We start from the raw sequence: 21,846 nt of genomic DNA on the forward strand, positions 1-21,846 counted from the left end.
TTCCTTCTAAAGAGCTTTGATAGATGTGGGCCATAACTTCTATGCAAGAATTAAATATATATCAGTTGTTAGAAGTGTGGCAGTTTTAAATCATCAGTAAAAAGGAACTTCTGAATTTGTCACTCTACCTTTATTAACTCATCCTATTGTACTGAACAATTGAAACAGATCTTAGAGCAGAGCACAACTGTATGCACTCTAACGTTTTGTGAAACGAATGCTTACAATGAGGTGAAAAAGTAGTGGGGGCCACTCTTTGAACCTACTTGCTTTAGTCAATTTAAGCCAAAACCTGGGAGTTGCTTTATTTTTAACGTACCTTTTAATTTCATTTCTACTGGAGGAACTTTTGAATTGTGATGTGAAATGAAAAAACCATCATGATCTTTCTGTATTCAAAATCTGCATGCACGATGCTGTAACTATCCAGCTGATATATAAGGAGCTCACCAGCTGCCTCATGTTTTCTGGTCATTAGTTTCTTTTATTTTAAGGACTTTGAATCTGGTCGGTATGTGTGTGTATACTCACACAAAAACACACATATACAGAAAATGGAACCAACAGAGCAGGTAAAGAGTAACAGTTTGTCTTTTTATCTCCAAATTTTGTTTTGATAATCTAGTAGCAGTCCTAAAATACTTGCACCTGTAAATTCTGTGCATCATAGTGATCAGTGATGTGGCTAATCATAACATATTCAGTCTGGAATTGGAAGAGTGTGATAGAACTATTTTGTGTTAACCGGCAGTTTTGATAAAAGAGTTATTTTAAACCAGACTAATTTGAACCATATAAAGTCTTCAGGAATTTCTCATTTATCTTACAGTGACATGCAGGAACTGTAGATAAGAGCACATAAAACAGAAACTCTGTGAGGAAGAGGGTGATCTGGAGCAATAAAATATAGGATGCCTTTATTCATGCCTCCTTTATGGAAAAAAACTGAGATTTACAGAATGCAGTCAACGAGTAACAAATAGTAGTAAAGGTAGCCTGCAAGATGGAGTAACAAAGTGAATCCTCTACTATTTAATTTCAATTCATTTCCCTAATCAAGAAAACATTCAATAAATTATCTTTAACAACAACAACAAAACTACTGGGGATAAAAAATACTGTCAGGAATAAGCTTTCAATTAGCAATAGAGCAAGGCATTTTTCCCCCTCAACCTCTACGTGGCACGAAAAAAATTCACATATTTCATTAGCATTCATGAAGTTTGGAGCAATAAATCATATTACACTTAATTTGCTCACTATTAATTGTGGTGAACTGGTATGTAATACGTGAAGCAAACAAACATTTCTTCTCAAGACTCAAGAACATCACAATGTTGCAACCAGCAGTGTTTCACTAGAATTAAGTTGTGTTTACTAAAATAAGTAGTTTGCAGTAATTATTTTCCCAAAATAACATAAGCTAAAGATAAGAGACTGGCGTGGTGTGAATCCCCCCAGTACAGATTAGAATGCTTAGTGAGTCTAAAGGATAGAAAGGACTTTTTGCATAGCTTTAGAAGAATTCCTCAACTGTTAACTTACCTTTGTAAGTAAGCTTTTAATAATTACTTTTTGCTTTTGATGACAAAATCTAAATTCTAACATTTTTACTTACTGACTTTGAGATGCCTTATTTTCATCCTATAACAAGAATTCAAATTTACCATGAAAATAACAAAGTTCTCCCCTTTCTCTGCCACTCTCCAGCCCTGTCATGTTTACTAAGCTAATACAATCCTGAAATCAGGTCAAGATGGGCTTGCAGGTGACAAACTATGAGCTCCGAACAACTTTATCTTGACCAAGTTTCACACTTCTAGAACTTATACTAAGAGCTGCTGTATTTACTGCTGATTTCCTTTGCTTCCACTCCTCACAGCTACCCTCCCTCCCTGCTTGGAGAATGAGGACAAGGGAAGAAAGATTCTAATAGTAAAGAGAAAGGTAAAGTAAATGTAAAGAAATATATTCTCCAGGCACTAACTGTGAATGTTTTAAAAGCCTCCCATGGAAACATCCTATTTTTGTCTTGAAACATTTCCCACTCTGTCAGTGTCTTAAACTTAATTTTAAAGAGCCATGAAGAACTTGAAAAGAACATTTTGTCCAGAAATGAAAAGACAACTTAGGACACAAAAAAAAAAAACTTTTTTTCCCCATTGTTTTCAAATAGCACTTAAAAAGTAATTGCTGACAAACAACATCAGCATCCTACAGAAAGCTTAGCAGTTGCTGCTAAAATCCACGAGAAGAAAAAAATTAAAAGAAGACTGCTGTAACTTAGATGACTAATCTTCCTGTTTATTAGCTGATGTGTTTCTCTGTAATTAAAGCCTTAGCCAGTAACCAACTCAGTGTAAGACTCAGTACTGAGTCACTGGACCAGGGAGCAAGCTTATAGGAATTTATGCTATTTTGCACTCTCACTGATCCCATGGACTAAGTGCTGCTTTGTTCAAGTTCTGTATGTTCAGCTAGCTGACCTATTTGGAAGCTGGGTAAAATGGAATCTGCAGTTTTCTTCACTAGAGTTCAGGTACCTTATACCTTTGCAGGACATACTGATGATAGTAAACTCCCTATACTTCTTAAGTCACAGTGTTAGGAAGCATCAGGACAACTAGATCTTCCAAATGTCATCTCTCCAAGATAAAGACAATCAGAACGGCAACAGTAATGGCTCAGAACAGACAACAGGAACTTGGGAGCATAGGTCACCACAGAATTATTCTATGTCACGTTGTTAAGCCAAATTTTGAAAGCACACACAAACTTCAACTCAGATTTTTCCTGAGGTTCTGAAGATCTCTCTCTACTGTTATATTATTATTTAGAAATAAATATTATTTATTATATATGAGGATGCTGGCACCATCCACACACTGCTTTCAGATCTTTCATTCTCAATAAGAGTTTGTTGATACTCACTTCCCTACACACTACATCAGGTCAGGAGTGGAGCAGAGTCAAACAGCCAAACAAGAGTAACGATGCAAAGGAATCACACACAACAGTCAATTCTTGCAAGTCAAACTGTAATAAAAAATGTGAAGCCTAGGTAAGGGATATTTATCTGAATGCCTGAATTCCTGGATGTCAATCCAAACCAGTAAAAGTATCAGACTTCTAAAGAATCATCCATTTGGTCCTATGGATTGCAAATGACACTGACATGTACAGCTTCAGAAGAACATTAGGAAACATGAATAGTCAGTGATTTCAGCTTCTGGTCACAGAAATTTCTAATATCAGTCATCAAAACACTGTTTTGCAATTATTTTTAGGGTGCAAAGAAAAAAAGAAAAATTACTTTTAGATTGCTTTAAGAAGTGAAAGCAATCTACATCAACCATGGTCTGCCAGAATCTATTTGACTGTGTTCAACTGCTGGAAGCCTGTTTCATTCCCCATTTATGCTTCCTTTGCCATACCAGCTGATGTCAAGCATGAACCAGCAGAAAGTTTAGAAACCCAACAAACAAGCTGTAAACAAGTAACTGAGGTAGAGGTAAATGTTTTATTGCTGGCATCTTGCATCAGGCTCAGAGTCTGGTGTTTTAAACTGCACTGCACAGTTGCACTGTGCACTGATTTATAGTGTTTATGGCAACCAATATTAGATGACTGTACGGTGTAAAAGAATGTCAGCCCTGCATTACAATCACTGTGTCTCGCTCCATCTGTGTGATTTACAGGAAAACACATTCTGTCATCAAGCATTTTTTTTTCTTTACAGGAAATCTGAGTTCACTTCTATGTTAAATGATGATTGCTCACAAACAGGAAAGAGTGAGCAATTGTGAATGCAACAGAAACTGAAACCCTCAGAGCTTTTTAATTTTATTTTTAGTATAAAACAGTTCCATTTTTAGATGTATGTATACACGTAGTGTGAGGAAAAGGAAAGAAGGAACATGAGAAATGGAATAGCTGAATATAATAGGATCCGATATTCTATGCTTTGCAGTTGGTCAAAACTTTACCATGAAAAATCTGGAACGAAGAGACAGTGGTAATTTACAGCAGACAATGGCATTAATGTAGCTACATGGTTTGCTGAACAGGAAATATTCCTGCTGATAAACTTCAGGTAAATCACACAGACATCATTGTTTTGATTTTGGAGCAAATGCATTTTGAATTAATTTGCCATTGCAGCCCACTGGTCCTATGTCAATCTTGATGACTCTTTTCTGGAGTAGTTTTGGAGTATTTTGAAGGGTCTGGTCCAATGTTTAGATTTTTGAGTGATTAGAAAGTCAAGTAAACCATTAACTCAGTAAGATCTCTCCAAATAGCAAAGTGGGAAAAAAGGCTATTGTATTTTTATTTTTCTAACAAGAAAAAAGAGCTCCTCTTAAAAAAAGAAACAATAAAAGCAGCTGAGAATTACACTCCTCAGTCTGCAGGCAAATTGCCCGTGAGAAGGGAGAACCAAGTCCTTCCCTGATTACCTTGCTTTGGCTCCTTCAAAACCATCCAAGAATGGGAGAGAGCATAATGCAATTTGCCTCTGTGAGCCAGTCTGCAAACATTAACAATTTGACCTAAGCAGAAAACACAGACAAGGTTTCTTACACCCCGCTACTTCTTTATGCAAACATAGATGGAATAGGACTGTCTGGCCCTTCAAAAACCCTCCCAGGGAATACATAGCCTATTTTCACAGAGAATGTCAAAGAGATGAGAACAGGCTGCTGCTGCTGCCACGCAGGGGTGATTTTCTTTGGAAAGAAAATAAAAAATATAAAAAGGAAATATACTGTCAGTACAGTACATAAGATAACATGCTGCATTTGCACAATAAACAGTAGCTTGAAATTCGTTCCTCCCCCAAAATACTCAAAGTTATTTAATTGATAAATACATCCCTTAAAGGAGTGAGAGAAATGTCACCCCCTCTGCAAGGTGAAACCAATTAAAGCTTCTTCCGCTGTTACTATCAGAAAGGAATAAAAGAAAACCAACAGCAAGAGTAAGTAGCAATTATAGGTATTTCACAACAAAGGAAACACTTGACAAAAGCAAAAAATATAGTCTAAAATTTTATGAAAGAAAGAATGCTTTCTTAGCTTCACTTCTGACTGCAACTTATGGTCTTGTTAGTGAGACTGTTCTTTTATGATAACTGTTTTTTTTATTTTTATGGAACAGAGTAGTAAGAAAAAGCAAATACACATCAACAAGAGGAGGGTATAAGAACACATGTGGCTCATGCAAACAACTGATAGTACAAGCAGCATTTTTTGTGTCTTTACATGCTTCTTTACAGGCTTTGGATAATGAATTACATGGACTGCTGTCTGATTGATTTGCTTTGAAGCTTCTAAAGATTCTAAAACAGAAAGGTTTAAGACAGACTTTTCTTATTTCTTTTTAGTTTATAACATATCAATGCAACAGTAGAACGCACTTTTAACCAGTTACAAGTAATAAATTTGCACTTGCTGTTGAGCCTATTGAAAGTACAGTTCATCAGGATTGATAAGACAGAAGGCCTGAACAAGAACTCTGCCAAGACTGTCACTATGCAAGGTAGCCATGGGACCCCATTTCATCACTGCACCAGGCTACAGAATCATGGGAATGCTGTCATACAGTTTTCCCTAAGTCAGTGCACCTTCAAGGAATTCATTGAAATTTGCCTGCACTTATTGATAACACCACTGCTGCCACTACCAATTTTAATTCCTCATAATGTTTATATTCAGAAATCAGTGACTACTCATTTTAGGATTGCTAGCATCTTATGAAATTAAACTGGTTGCTAAGTCTTTGACAGGATGCTAGAATTATAGGAAATTTCCATTAAAAGATGTCCAAATCCTCATTCAGGCATTATAAATCTCACAACTTTTAAGGTGAAAGTAAAGGAGCTGTTTGACACTGTATGACAAGGAGAAAAAGTTTGGCTGAGAGCTCTAACGCAAATCTCTACCTAGAGCTGAAGGTTGAGAGTCTGTAATGTCTACAAAAAACAAAAAAACAAAAAAACAGCAGAACCTTACTGTAGTAAGGTCTTATCCAAATGAATTGTACTTTTACCAGCTTTACCACTGGGCCTAACGGAAAACAGTTTTTATTGTTCATCTAGGGTGGCAGTTTTCTCTTCTAGGCTAATTAAGTGAGGAACATTTTCTGGAATTTGATGCTTTGGTGTAAAATTGAAGGCTGAAATGAGTAAAGTGTCTTTGCCATTTATATGGCAGACCATTTTTTTCTGCATGGAATCTATTGCTGAAAATTTGAACAATAATTTAGAACAGCAATAATTCTCCATAACATTGATCATAAAGATCTTCACAGCAACAAAAATGAGATCAAAGGATAAATGAAAGTCTTTTAATCTCTCTAAGCATGAGGTCAACCTAATCTTATATTACTGCCATTTAATTCTCCGCAAATGTTTTAACTTTGTTTAACATTCATTATCCATTTCACAGGACATAATTCTGGAGGAAAAAGTACATCTAGGAGTACATGCAACCTATTTTTCATATGAAACACTAATATTCTTTGCCGGGTATTGGAGTGGGAAGTAGGTGGAGGGGAGAAGTGGATGAAGGTATGCAATGCATTCCTAAGGTTGGTGCATGAAGATTCCTTGGTGGTAGCTATGGCCCTTTTTTATGAGCAAAACAATCTCAATAATACCTTTGAAAAACATTCCAAAATAAGATTGTCAAGGACAGTAATTTCCTTTTACACAACTGACCACTACTTGCACTGTGACACTAATTGCATTCTTTTCAGAAGGGCAAAGGATCTAGTTGCATGCTTCTAATTAAACTGACAATATAGCATTTGAATGCAACAAAGTGACATCTTCCATAAAAATCTGCCTTTCACTCTAACATTTTCAGTCTGGGAAATGGGGAAATCTGAAAAGTCTCATGTAAGACGCATATAATACTGAAAAATAATTCTTCAAAATAGTACAAATAACATCAAATAATTCCAGGTATCTACAGTACCACTGATCACAATTAGCTCCACTGCCAGCCTCATGACATAGATCTCATAGCATCTGACAATATTACTAATGAGTCATGTATATGTTTTTTAATGCAAATGTTCTTCATTGGTGTTTTGAAACCATGTCAACTATTTTTGTTACTCAGATTTGTATAGCTTGGGATACTGAAGGCTATTGCCATTATGCATTATCCTTCGGTAATGTGTAGTTAATAACATAATGGAAAAGCTTTTAAACTGCTCTGAGGATTAAACTGCTTGTAGTTGTCTAACTGCTTGATTTCCTAATGGATATAGTGTAGGATTTAATATTCTGCTCATCTACATTACTTACTAGAAGAAAAGAGAGGCCATAACTAGTTGTACTATAAACAATGGTAAATCACATTAAAGTTGATCGATTTCTGCGTATATATTAACACAGCCTAATGAAAGACACAATGTCTTCATAACGCAAACCGTCACGTCCAACAACTGAATATTTAGATGGCTTTTTTATAACTTAAACTGGACAAATAGCATCCCTAATGTTTGATTGAATTTGACTTCCTTCATGGCTGGGGTTGTTTCCTTTTAGCACTAAACTAAAATAAAATTCCATTATTTCCATAATTAGCAAAACAATATTTATTTACATCACTGCTCTAGCACTATTTATCTTTAAAAACTGGAAATCTTCTGAATGGTTACCAGACTTTACAGAATGGGAACATTGTAACATTGATTAACTTCCTTCAGGCCTGACCACTCTGCCTCAGTAATACTGAATAATGTCTTACTCCTCAAGAAGTCCCACTAATGTTCATTGGAACTATACAGAGATCACATCACAAGCAATGGGCATCAGGGACAGACTTACAGCTGAACACAGAGTAAACATCTCAGGAACAATTCTAAGATGATCCCCTCCAAGCCTATGGGCAATCTAAACTACTAGTAGAACTGATACTCCATAAGCTGCTTTGTCTCATGGGAGTTGCCATATTTAGAAGCTGGCAGTGGTCACCCTGATATTTACTGTGAAAGACTGGTGTCATTAGTCCTAAAATACTCATAATTGAAATGTTTTAAAATTACTGTCATGAATGCTAAAATAGTCAAATTCATAAAGTGCATCACAAAATCTATTATCTACTCCAAGCCACAGCTCAGTTTGGAAAGTGATACTTCTGTTGTCTGAATGGCAGTTGCAGTTCAACAGCACTGTCACAAACCAAGCACTCTTTAGCTGAATGGCTGGAATAAAATGGAGTTAAATGTAAGAAATAACATTTTACAGAAGGCTGTCAGATAAACAAAATCAGCAAAGGTCAGAGAAGCATCAAGAAGAAATGAACACGATATGTGTAATTTTCTTTGGTATTTAATAAATCACTTTTTTTTCTAATGAGATCATTGCTAGGAACTGAAAAATGAAAAAAACATACCCAAGAAGTATTTCACAGTACATCTCTAAAGCACATCTCTAAAGGAGAGACTACCTTCTTCCTTGCCCTGATCTCCTTTGAAAGGTGTATCAAGCATGCAGACAGAGAGAAGTGTGTGGTTATTCCATTCATTGCTCCCTCACAGTTCCAGTAACTCCAGAACAAGAATACCATAGAGCTCTCAGCAGCTCTGCACAGCTTTCAGCGTCTGTTAAATTTGGTGAGCAACTCTTCTGATTGTGCAAAATGCTGGTGATTCACATGAACTGACTCCTGTTTGTTCTGCCAAAAAAACTAACACACCTAGCACAATTAAAATATTTTGTTAAAAAATGATTAAGAAGTTCAGTAGGCATGTGATATCCTTTTAATATATTATACCAACAAAACAAAGCTTCTAAACTCAAGTGAATGTTTCACCTTATATCACAGAACAGAATCAAGGCCTTAAATATTGTGGATGAACTATAGAAAGCATAAACAAATCAATTTGAGCCTGAAGTTAATTATGGTACTGTAACTGTCAAAACATTCATCCGAAGCACTTGCTGCCTAAATTGAAGGTTGGACATCTAAATTGAAATGTCATTTTTATTAGCCTGCGACACTTAGAGAAATAGCCTCTTCTCTTCTAGCAGGCTGTACCCATTAACTCCCATTAGTGCTAATGGAGTTATGCACATACATCACATGCATGTACATCAATCTGCACCTCTGAAACACCCATAATGTCACATTAGATAACAGATTCTTTTTTCTTTCCCTTCCAGTATGGTAGTAAATATTCCAAGATGATATGTTTGACAGTGTTCCCTGAAGCAACTACTGGCCACTAGTGCAGAACTAGCACTCCCCCTAAGAAAAATAAGAATTCGTTCTCTGATTATTATCATACTAGAAATGCATAATGGAAGTGGCAACTTTTGCTTTGTGCCCAGTATCAAAGTTCTGTTTTGTACAGCTCTTAAAGCCACATGGGAAACTTGAGATTGCTTTTGGATAATCTAGATCAATTCTTTCTCTATGGCTGAGCAATCCAAAGAAGGAACCATCTGTATTGTCAGTCAGCACAGGCTACTCAGCCTTTGTGTACAAACAGGACGTTATATCTCAGATCAGTGGGATTATAACAAAACCCACTATGAAGCTTGCTTTTATTAAGCACTTTGCCTTTTGTTATAATCCCAGAACACTTTACATTATTGATCTGGCATTCCTCGAAGCGATCTATCAATAGGAAATTGAGTTGAATCTTTTCAAACTGAAGAAAAGGCTGACTAATTGCCTCACATTTTTAAATTGCTCTTGCACTGTATTAATTCTTGCACTTACATTCAATGTTTTATTAATGTTGGGATCTAATCTAATATAAACGCTGTATGTATAATAGAAGCAAAAACCTCTGACTGCAATATCAGTTCCCAACGCTTCTGTTGTGCCTCTCATGTAATGGCAAAAGGAATCTAGAAACCATGCAGAATGAGGCAGTAAGCAGCTCTGCACATCTACCCTCTTCAGTTCTTCTTGTTCAGAGAAAAGGTAGTAATGAAAACTGATATCAAGTAGTTATGCGTAATCCCGGCAAAGCGCTTGTCCGACTCTACTGCTGTTGCTATGTACTAGAGATACACCAAAATGGTAATTTGCTAAAGACTTTATAAAAGTCATTTTTGAATGCTTTCACCTCTGGAGGAGTCTGAAATGAAGAACACGCCAAGTACAGTCAGATAGGCTGCTACAAGACAAGAATGGAAGAGAGCCACTTGCCGAGCTTTGAGCTTCCATCATTTTTAGGTTATAAGTGGGAGGTGGAAAGGATTATTTATATATGACAAAACAATCTCACTTTAAGACAGGGGTCAGCAGGTGAAAACCGCTTATCCTTGTTTCCAGCTGGCTTGTAAACTCTTCTCATATGCTTGAATTGCAGATTTATTTTGTAGGCACATGGTAGAATATAGCACAGTTGCTGTCTCTAAACCTGCAGAATACAGGGCAAGTGAGACAACTTTAAAAGCTACACAACAGGAAGGCACCAAATATCTTTCTGATTCTTGGCACAATAATGATGTGCTATACAGGCATACACTCTGCTCTGTAAATAGCAATTACATTAGCAAATGCACATGTTCAGGAATAATGATTTCTGCCTGTGATCTGTGATAGCTGCCCTGCTGGAGAGTTCAAGAAAAGTGTAGAAGTGGCATTGAGGAACATGGATGGGGGATGGTGGTGTTGTGCTGATGGCTGGAGTAGATGATCTTTTCCGGCCTTAATAATTCTATGATTCTATATGTATGTCTCTGTTCTTGAGAAGAAAATAACCTTTCAGAGGCTGTGCTTTTGCACCATCACCACCAGAAATCAGATGAAACTCAAGTATCTTCATTCTCCAGCCAAGTGTGAAAAACGTTCTGATGTGACACCATGCACAGGAGGGGATCAATGGAGACAGACAAAACATTCCAAAACAGTTTTGTGGATAGCACTGCTAAGGGTACATTATTAATGCACATACTTGTTAAACATTCTGCATTTCACTGACCTACCTTTCAACCTGGCTCGCATGTGATGACATTGCTAAAACAGACCAACTGAGAAGGAGTAAGCATCTTGCTTTGCAGAAAATGATAGTAAACCATTTTAGAGTTGAAATAAGTTTCATATTAAATAAAAGGTCGTCTTACTTCTGGATAACCTACTTAATCCCTTTCTTAATTCACAGCATTTTATAACATGAGTTCCAAAAGGTCTGATGCCCTTATTTGAAATTTTTAATTCCTTTCCAAGAGTATCAGTATCACAGATCTGAATTTAGTCAGAAATGAAAAATGCAATATTTTATATAAATAGAACTTGAAAGTATCTTAAACATATTCTACATATTTTCTTATTGAAGATTATTAAATATATCACAATAGCCTACAATTTAGTTAATGTGATTCATATTACTTAGCACTTTACACACAGATTTTTTTTTTAAAGGGAATTTGAAAACATGGATCATCCTTACAACATACCCATTAACATTATTTAATTCACATAATGTTCTTAAAAGGCAGTTTATAATGATTTCTCTTTTATTAGAATTATCCAGAGAATAGCCAGAATATCTGAGAATTAGGGCAAAACACTGTGCGAGGCCCACATCTACAGCCAGTGCTGTTTACTGGTCTAAAAATTTCCCAGTCATTCCAGTGGTATACTTCTAGCTCAATAACTTTACTTATAGCCATTGGTGCTGTTCCAGAATCTATAATCCAGCTGTAATTTTCAGCCTACATTTAGCTACAGTCATGGTGAGTTCAAACCTACCTATACCTTATTTTTCTTCAAATGCATCTCTTCTTTCATGCAATAAAATGTTACAAAGGAAAAATACTGATCCCTTAAACTCCTGAAGAGAAATGTACTTAGGCATATTTAAAAGAATCTTCCTTTATTTTGAAAGTTAATCATTCTAAGGTTACACTATTTCATAGTGTTTTCTATGGTTTGGTGGTGGGTTGTGGGTTTTTTTCCTGCTGTAAGGCAATATTGTCATGCACTACTAAAGCTATCACAGATCCCAAATGTGATTTATTGTTTGGTTGGTTTTTTTTTTATTTTATTTTGTTCTTGCCATACTGCCAATGAATATAATACTTCACTGGTTTTCAGCCAGCACCAGCAGAGAGCTGGCTCATATAGTCTTTTTGAATTGTATCTAGTTTGGCTGCAAGGCCACATTTATCATAGCAGAGCAGCTAAAGACCAATTTTTGCCATGGTGCTCTGTTTCCTACTAGTTCTATTTTTCACCTGTGCATCAACACATCATTTGGATTACTCTGAAATTCAGACAGAGCTGCAAACATACCAGTTGCAATTTGATACTCTCTAGGTTCCTGCTGTATTTTCAGGTGAAACTACCTAATGTTGTACTGATGGCAACAATGCCTATAGTCTTAATCCCAGATTGGCAATGAGAAGACAGATTAACCAGGCCATCTATATGCATCAGGCCTTATAAAGAATGCTATTTAGAGTGTGAAAGCCAAGAATATCCAACAGACTATGGTGATTGGAAGTAGAAATACAGGAGCTAATGCAGAACAGAAGGAAATGAATATAAGTGTTTTGAATGGACACTGACAGTAACCATTCCAAGGGAATTTGATTCCTCCCTTTCTCAGAATCCCTACTCAGTTTCTAATCAGGCAGAGTTTTCATGACATTTTTAATCCTCCTTTTATCATTTCTAATGAGAAATACCTGTAGTACACGAACACTTGCTATATCACACTTTCTTCTGTCTGAAGATGAAAAGAATATATCAAAGCTGAAGGTGGTTGCTGGGTTTTCTTTAGAACTGCATTCAATAAAATCACCAAAATTACCAATGCAGATCTCCCAAGAGTTACTCGTAGGTATTATACTTTGTTGCATGTGTTTATTCAATCACTTCATGGCTCCAAGTCAGATAAGCAATGAAAGACAAGCTAGGTGCCTTGCTGATATCGTCCTGCATAACCTCTTTGATTCATTTTCAATCAGGGGAAGATCTAGTCTACAGTCTTCACAGTGCTTTGATAAGAAGCAGAATGAACTTCAAATTGAGCTGATAATCCTGTTATTTTACCATTCTTATTTTTCCAAATATACTTTATATTCATTTGCTTCCTAAAATGGATGAAAATCATTAATTTGTCAAAACCCATGCAGATTTCCTACAAAGTCCAGATGTGATTTTCACATCAATCAGCTGTATGAGACAGCAAGTTTTACAGATTCATGCTTTACGCAATGTGTTGGATTTAACAGACAAATTCTTTACTCTGCCAGTGGCAAAATCACAGCAATTGCCCTGGCATATTATTTATTTTATTCTTCATCCGCTCTGCAGCATCTCAACCTTCTTGTCTACTCTCCAAGTTCCTACACATCACCTTGCCTTTTCTTCAGAATTATTAAATCACACTCATGTTGACTCTGCAAGACTGGATCAAGGCTGTGATAGATGCAGTTCTATGAAGTCAGTTATTAGTAAGAACCTCTATAAAAAAACTGCCATCTGCCATCATCACCCTCTTTTCTAGGACCTCCATTACCACACTCAGAATTCAGTTCCTCTTCGTTCCAATGCAGGCAATCCTTTCTGGACCAGAGGAGCAGGTAATCTGCCATCTTACAAGTGTTTGATTTTATCTTGGCAGCACACCTTGACTTTAGAGAATTATTTTTTCTCAGCAGTTGAGTCAACCATCACATGCTCCTTCAGAATCTCACTGGCTAAGGGAGAGCAGGACAAAACTCAGCTAAAGCAATAGCCAGAATAGAAAGTATGAGATCACAGATGAAGTACTGTTCCATAATCCATAGTTTTTGTCTTCAATAGCCAGATGTTCCAGGTTGCCTCTCTTATCAGGAAGAAGCTGATTAGGTTTAGTAGATTTTAAGAGCAGCATGCATGAGAGCAATTTTTATCACCCTATTCCTAATATACTAACACCAATCTGGCATTTAAATATTTTAGGTTGCTCTGAGAGTAAGATCTCCTATTTATTTCCATGAAAACTGCAAGAGATACAAAGAGCACAGTAACACTATTTGATAGATCAAATTCTCAGCTCCAGAACTATTTTGCCACATTGTAGACAAAAAGTACAGTTCAATACACACAGCTCTTCTTTTGTGCTCCCTTTGTTTGGATTCTATCTTCTTACTCTAGTGGCATGGTACTAATTAAAAGTACAAGACACTTCCCTTTCCCTTACTTAGAGAGTAAAAACTGGGCTGTTTAAATGTGACAGTGTTGCCATCCATCCCCTGCAGCCTCCACACATAACCATTTAACACATTTCAGGTAAATATTTCCTTCTTTTCCATGAGAGCAAATCTATGAAGGAATCTATGCCACAAACCAAAAGCTAAACTAACATGCTATTTATACACATTTTATCAGCATTACCTCTGGGAGATTTCCTGCTTTTAAGCTACGTGCAAATATACTTTGTTTCATGGCAGTAGAAATCTTTGTCAACAGTAGCATTTTGTATTGGATTTATTATGGATCCTGAAAATGTTTCCTTTCTTTAATGATATCTAGTGATTACTTTGATTTTCTCATTGACTCTCAATGTACAAGGGAGATAACTACCATTTCTCATTCATCAAGTTGGAAAACTGAGTACAGTGACATCCCCATAATCACCAATCAGCCCAAAGTGGGAACAGAACCCATATTTCCCCAATGGTGCCCTTGTGCCCCAATAAGCAACAGCATTGTATCAACTTCAGCTTCTAAATACAGCCACATGCTAGGCCTTGTTAATTTGTCTTGTCAGTAATTATTGTTAAATGATCACAATTCACTTTAATCCCTACATTCTTCTACATATCAAGGAGTAACTTACACCACAAAACATCCTTTTGACAAATATGGAGCAGTGGAAAGCAGAGTAAGATAACTAGAAAATGACTTCTATGCTTGAGCCTTTAACCATAATATAAGCAAGCTTCCCTACCTTATTGGTGTTCATGATTTCAAATACTGGAGTAATTTCCTCTGGAAAACAATGTTAACAGACTACAACCAATACTTACTCATTACTTTTCCTTTGTTTTCCAACATATACCATGAAAATAGTGGTCCTCTTTACTTCTTACAGTGTAATTTTCTTTCCTCCTATTTGCTATTTTGTGGCTTCAGCCTACTGTAAATCACATTAAAAGGACTTGCTTTCTAATAGTTTTTTTATTGACTAATATATTTTATTTGGCACTTGTTACCTTGGTAGGGATTTCATCTTACAGTTATTTATTAACATGCTTAAACAGTAGATTTACTCCATGCCCCTTGGACTTTGGGTTAAAAAAAGAAAGGGTTCTTGTAATGAAAATCTATCAGTGTTCCCTGTTATGCAAAGAGAAGACTTGCTACTCTACATGTCATGGAAGCTGTCAACACGATGTATTATTTTTACACAAGTCACTTAGGCTATGCCCATTTACCTACTTAAAATATGAAATAACTCTTATTTAATATGGAAGTGTTTAGTAAGACTTAATGAGTTTCTAGTACGTTTACTGCAGAGATTTCTAAGAACCAAATGGCATAATATTGCTTTATATATGGAAAATGATTACAGCATTTCACGAAGTATCAGTCTGTAAGTAAGAACTGTTCCAGCTACAAAACCACATTTGCAGTTTCACTCTGGAGAACGTAATACTTGTATTTCTTAGGAATACTTACTTTATAACACTTTCTTTAGCACCACAGTTTTACAAGTAACAAGGATTTAAGCTCTCCAAGCTTCTTAGAGATTTGAACAGTTTTCAACTGTTCTGTCTGTAGAGTGGCTTTTGCTCACTGCATGTTCTCATGTTAATGATTATTCTGCACCCTGATGACTTCTAGATATTGTAGTGGGAACAATGTCAAGACAGTTTTTGTTATAGTACATGTTAAAAAAAACAAAACTGGTGGTCTTCCATCATGGCTTCCTGTATCCTTGATGCTGGTTACATGACTTGGCTTCCATATGCTTAGGAGTAAATTAGCTAAGCCAGCACACATCTCCTGTATACAATCCTGATTCAGTGTAAGTGGAACTTATCTTGATTTAGCTTAAACTGGCTCTTCATTAAATTAATCCTGAATTTGTTCATATTTGTATTGATATTAGATTTACTGACTACAAAAAGGGGGGAGGGGAGAGAGAAAAGCTTCTTAGCTTTGTGCCTGGCTGCTATACCCTGTATTATGCATCTCACCACACTGTCAGCAAAGTAAATGGCAGCCTGCCCACATGGCACATGGTTAAGCAGGTGGCATACATACAGCTGGGCATATCTGGCAAGCAACGTGTTCAAGTTTGTCTTTGCCAACTAACCAGATTTTTGGAGCCAAAGTCAAAGCTGCTGCACAAAGAGAAAGGATCGCTAATCTTCAACCTCTCTCAGACTTTAAGACATTATAATGGAAGTTTGGCATGATGTGAAATACATACTGAAAAACCACCACAGCTGGCAGGCAGCCTTAGGATCCTCAGAGAGGAAGGGTAAGTCACAAAACAGTTAACCTGCCTGCACAGAAGAGTTGATGAGCACTGCTTTCTTTCCTGCAGATTTTTAAAGGTCATATACAATGCATTATGAAAACATGTTGGTAAAAATAACCTAAATATTGTGACACTCCTCTGACCTGCAACACATAATGGACAACAAGTCTCTAGCACATAGTCCATGTTGGGAACAGGGTAATCATATAAGCTATGTGAACCAAAAGGCACACCATACCCAGAAGTACTGACACTGTGTCATGCTCCTTAGAGAAAAGTGCCAGTGTAGCCTGAGTTGGCTTTTTAAACACATTTAGTTATGCTAATTCAAAAGGTCAGTTCCCTCAGCTCGTATAAATTTAGACTTGCTCTAAAAGAACCCCGGTCAAAATCACTGTAATTTCAGGGGTTATACTAATCCTAAACATTTCATCCTCTCTCACACAGAAAGGAAACACAAATAGTACTGAAGTATGCAAAGTTGTAGGGGATGGTGAGCAAAGATCTAAAGGGGAAGAATAAATTAAGAAATGCATTTTGAGGTCTTCTGTTAACACTTTCAATGTTACCAAGGCTTTTCTTTTAAAAAGACAGATAGACAGGATTTTATGACCTCCTGCAAAAATGACTTCCATAAACTGACCATAATGTCAATGAATTTATGCTTGCCTGTACATCTTTCTTACTACAGCAATCCACTCTATTACAAGAGCAGGCAAGCTTACAAAAAGAGATGGAAGGGAAATTATTTCAGTTTCACAGAATGGCTTGAGTTGGAAGGGACCTTAAAGACCATCTTGTTCCAACTCTCCTGCCATATGCTGTTTGCCACCCACAAGATCAGGATGCCCAGGCCCCCATCCAACTTAATTCTGAGCACCTCCAGGGATGATGCATCACAGTAATTTTTTTTTTATACTGAAGATCAGTTGCCTTCACAAGCCACTGGTGAACCTAACGATTCCTGGCTCAAATTTCTACTTCTAACCAATAAACATCTCCAGAAAAAAAAAAACAGGAGTTTTCTCCAAGCTCACAGCTTAGGCAGATCACATTCTTGTGAATCTGAAAATTCTTTACAATCTGAAAAATCAAACCTCAAGCTTGGGTCAGATTTCTCTTGACAAATCAAATGCTATGGAACTTCTGCATGTGGGAAAGGGTTTTTTAATGCTTGCTACCTCCAAATCTTCAGTAAGGATTGGGCGATTGCTCTGAACTATTGATTCCTGTAACAAAGACACTGCATGTAGTGCTGCCCAGGCTGACATCCTCCCTTCCATTGTACAGTCCCTCCCACACTTACTAGAACACTTGACAAGATATACAAAGAGGTATAGGACGCATAACCAAGAAGTGTGGAATCCCTACAGGGAGTTACCTTCATTTCACCAAGATAAGAATTTCAGCTAAAGCACCAATCCTGCATAAACAGGAGTTAGTAGGAATTTTAGGAGTAATTTCTAGGACTGAGTGATTACCTGGAACAGTTATGTAAAAAGGTTATGTAAAAAGGTTAAAAATAAATTTTGGGACTGGTAAGGGAGAAATATATTTTAATATTTTTGATGAGCTTGTATGTCTTCTGAAGATAAAATGGATTTCAGAGATCAACATTTCAAATTTATGGTCAGGCTGCTGAATTTCCTTTTTATGGAACACTAAATTGTTTTTCTTCCTCCAAGTACCTAGACAATTTTTCTTCCTTTCCATATTCATAATATTTGTCTAGTAACTTAGTGTGGTTTCAGTAACAGGAATATTGCTGTTCTTCCATTTCTCCAACAAACTTCCAATTTTACACTTGCTCATCTGACATCAAATACATTGGAAAGCATATCAAAATATTCAACAACAGTGAGAGAGCAGAAGACAGAGGAGATCAGTAAAAGATTTCATTTTCATTTCTTTTTCAAATTAATATTTCATTCTATATTTCTTATCTAGAGATCCAGCAATATATCCCAATGAACTTCCAATTCCAAATATGGACATCTGACAAGTTCTATTTGAAAATTTGGTTTAGCAAATAAACATTACTGAAAATTAAACTATGATTACTACTTGCAGCAAACATACATGAGAACAAAGAAAAGAAAAACAGATTTGTCACTTGATTCCATCATTAAAACATCTCCAGAAGGATAGATTTAATAAACATTTTCAAGCCAACATGCCATTGAAAACATAGGAAGATTGTTACTCGGGGTTACTTACTCCAAGTAGAGGTGCAGCAAAACCATGTTCATAATAAAGATTTGGTGTGGTTTTTTTTCTTCTTTTCTACTCTAAAACTCTCAATTGTAATGCTATATAGCAAAACCATAATGGTGGCCACCATCTTGGTGGTTGTGGCAGCAAAGAATCAGAAACAAAAAGCAATAGAAAGTAGAGAGAACTGCAGCTGTTTTTTATTATTATTCATCTCCTTCCGTGGGGATAAATACTCTGATGATTCCATTTCCTATTCAGCATGTCAAGAGATATACAACATGCAAAGGTAATTATTATTCTCCTGATCTAACAGTGTAAGCATTCAAATAGCAACTTTTGCTATAGCCAATACCGCAATTGCTAAACTTTCTATTGATTAAATAGAATAAGAGAAGATAATGACAGGGAAAAGTGTGAGAAATACCATCATTATGCTGTGGGACTGTTGAGCTGTGACATTCTGATAGAGCAGTAGGACTTGTAACAGAAGACAGAAACCATCTCTGAATCATAAGCAGATCCTTCACTTTTAGAATTAGACATTCGAAAAATGAATAAAAAAGAAAGCAGCCATATAACTTACCAGACAAAAATTGTCTCTTGCTCCTCTTTTCTTTGCATCCAATGAGATCTACCATCATTGCACTTGTTCAGGAAAATGAAAGAAGATGCCTGGAAAAGGAGAAAACCTGTTTCAATTCCTAAGAAATTAGAAAGGAAAACAGAATGCCTGTGTCAAAACAGTGGGCCTTTTTCTTTCCATATAGCTAACGCCATATACAGGACAACTCTTTGCCTGTAGGTCTGTAATTATGCCTTTATTTCCAGCCACAGTCCCACCATAAATACTGAGGTCCAAGTATTATAGACCCTAGTGCTTGGCCACTGGTTGTACTTTGAAATAGAGTCTTCTAGGGAAAAAAAGTAATTTTTCTTGCAAAATATTTATGAGAAAAACAAACACTGCTCTTGGGATTACTTGTTAGGGAATTGAAAACAAGTTACACTCTCAGTGTAGCAACACTGAGGTTGCATAGATCAACAATAGTGGTGAATTTGATGCTGAGAGTTTAAATAATGTGCTCAAGGTCACATTGCAAAACTTGTCAGCCCAGAGATTAGAAACCAGGAGGTTGAAATGCTCTCACCCATTCTCAAACTCCCAGAACAGGGAATAAAGGTCCCTGCGGGGAAGAATGTTAAAAAAAAAAAGAAAGACTTGTTCACTCAGTACAGGCCTTAGAGTAAGACTTTGACACGTAGTATCACAAATTCTTCTCTTTCTCTCATGTATACTTTTTGACATCCACTGACTGACAGATGCACTGACAACTTCTCAAGAACCATCTGATCAAAACTGCGGATTATAGCTTCTAGCGGCTGCGAGAAGGGGAATTATGTGTATCTGCAACCCTAGATGTAAGAAACAACTTCACCCCTGCACCTAAGACATTCTAGTGAGCCGTCTCTGTTAGCAGCTGGTGTTAGATCCACTGACAGCTTGACAAAGGCAAGAATTAAATAAAATAAAGAGGAGTTCTTCCCAATCAATAGATGAAAAGTAGAAAATAGGTCACCACATAATAAACTGCTCCAAACTCCCACATAACAGCAGTGGGAGGAGGAAGGCAGTGACACTCTTCAGTCAAGGCCTTTATTATTACATTTAGCTGTCAACATTTTAGAGTAAATATTTCTAAGATTTCCCCCAGCCTTCAGCTGCAGCACAATTTGTGATTATAATGCTCACCTTCATGGAAAGAACACGCTAGCTTATGATTTCCTCCCTTTATTTCAAGAAGCCTTCAATGAATTCCATTGACACCAGTAAAGAATTCAATGTCACCCGGTGCTCTCAGGATAACCACTTGTTCTACCTTCTTATCTCCTCCACGGCCACTACCTTTAGCACCCATGTAAAATATGCTACGTTCACTACACTTCACAAGCCCTTGGAATTCAAAGGGACTAACTTCCAGGCAGATGCTTCGCAATGAGCTGGACACCCCAAAGGTAGCCCTAGTAAAAGCAGACATCTTTACCCAGTGAAGATACCTTTACTCCGTATAACCCAGCAGCAACAAGAACATTACAAATAAAATAATGACACAGAATACCATTGATTTTTGAGTAACTGTTTATAGCCAGATTTAGGATTCAAGGGTCCTACGTTTCCTACCATTACCTACCCAAAACTCTGTTTTAATATGAGAAGAGAATGAACAGGTTCTTTTCATTCATACTTGAGCAATTCTTACCCAAGTACATTGTGAATTTAGCTGCTTACTGGGTCCTCTATTTTAGAGTTGTTACGATCAGAAAGGTCAATAGGGAATACAGGAGTGCAGTAGCAAAGGCACCAGCGCAATAGAAAGGTGCTATAGACAGGTGTTACAAAGGAAAAGAGCTCACCCAACCCTGAAGATCTAGGCTTGCAGGGAAAACTCCACAAGGGAGGGATCTCCAACCAGAGGTCCTTCACCAATGGCAGTTGGCCCTTAAATGAGGTCTAAGAGAGGCTGCACCCCTTCCTATCACACAGCTGAATTGCCTCACCTGTGCTCCCAGAGTTGACCCAATGCTTTTCCCTGGTACTAAATCAGTGGTTCAGGCTGGGACTCAACAGAACCCATATAAATGTAGTTTTTAACTATTCATTATTGTATAATCAATGAATATACAGGTGTTATAATTAAGAAATATACAAGAGAGTTTGATATAAGAGAGTTTGGCTAAGCAGGCTATTACACCAAAAAGAAGATAGAGGGCTTACCCTTGCTCTGGGCTTGCTGTAAAACTCCAAAAGGAGGGATCTCTAGAAAGAGATCCTATCCTACTGGTAGTCAGCTCTTAAATGGAGTCTAGGAGAGGTGGAGCCAAGTTCCACCCCTTCCAGCAGCACAGATGAATTGTCTTCACCTGTGCTCCCATGGCTGACTCATTGCTTGCCTCAGGTGATCAATCAGAGGTTCAGGCCATGGTTCAGCAGTTTCCATATAATTATTTATTCTGTTTTGTCAGCATTATATTCTCCAGTGCTTGAGTGCTGTATATATGTATGATAGATGTATGAAAGTGTTAAAAAATAAAGTAGAAATAAAATTTGATGTTAACCAGCTACAGAAAAAACAGCAATGGAAACCTACATACTTTAGGACCAGGTTAATAAATGACTGTGAATAG

General features: G+C 36.8%; 1 long non-coding RNA gene across 15 annotated transcripts in view; it reads right to left on the minus strand.

Annotated features, from left to right (window-relative positions):
- LOC116228660 (uncharacterized) overlaps window positions 1–21,846 on the minus strand; it is a 314,039-nt gene that overhangs the window by 269,297 nt on the left and 22,896 nt on the right. For 13 of the 15 annotated variants that reach the window (XR_016472118.1, XR_016472116.1, XR_016472117.1 and 10 more), the window contains exon 3: window positions 19,247–19,335. The exons of 1 other annotated variant lie outside the window; for it this stretch is intronic. This is a non-coding gene — a long non-coding RNA (uncharacterized LOC116228660). Of the gene's footprint in view, window positions 1–8,353; window positions 10,387–19,246; window positions 19,336–21,846 lie in introns of those variants that run through there. One more of the 15 variants, XR_004166813.2, reaches the window with a different exon arrangement.

Source organism: Phasianus colchicus, chromosome 18, assembly GCF_987193195.1.
Source record: "Phasianus colchicus chromosome 18, bPhaCol1.hap1.1, whole genome shotgun sequence".
NCBI classification, from domain to species: Eukaryota; Metazoa; Chordata; class Aves; order Galliformes; family Phasianidae; genus Phasianus; species Phasianus colchicus.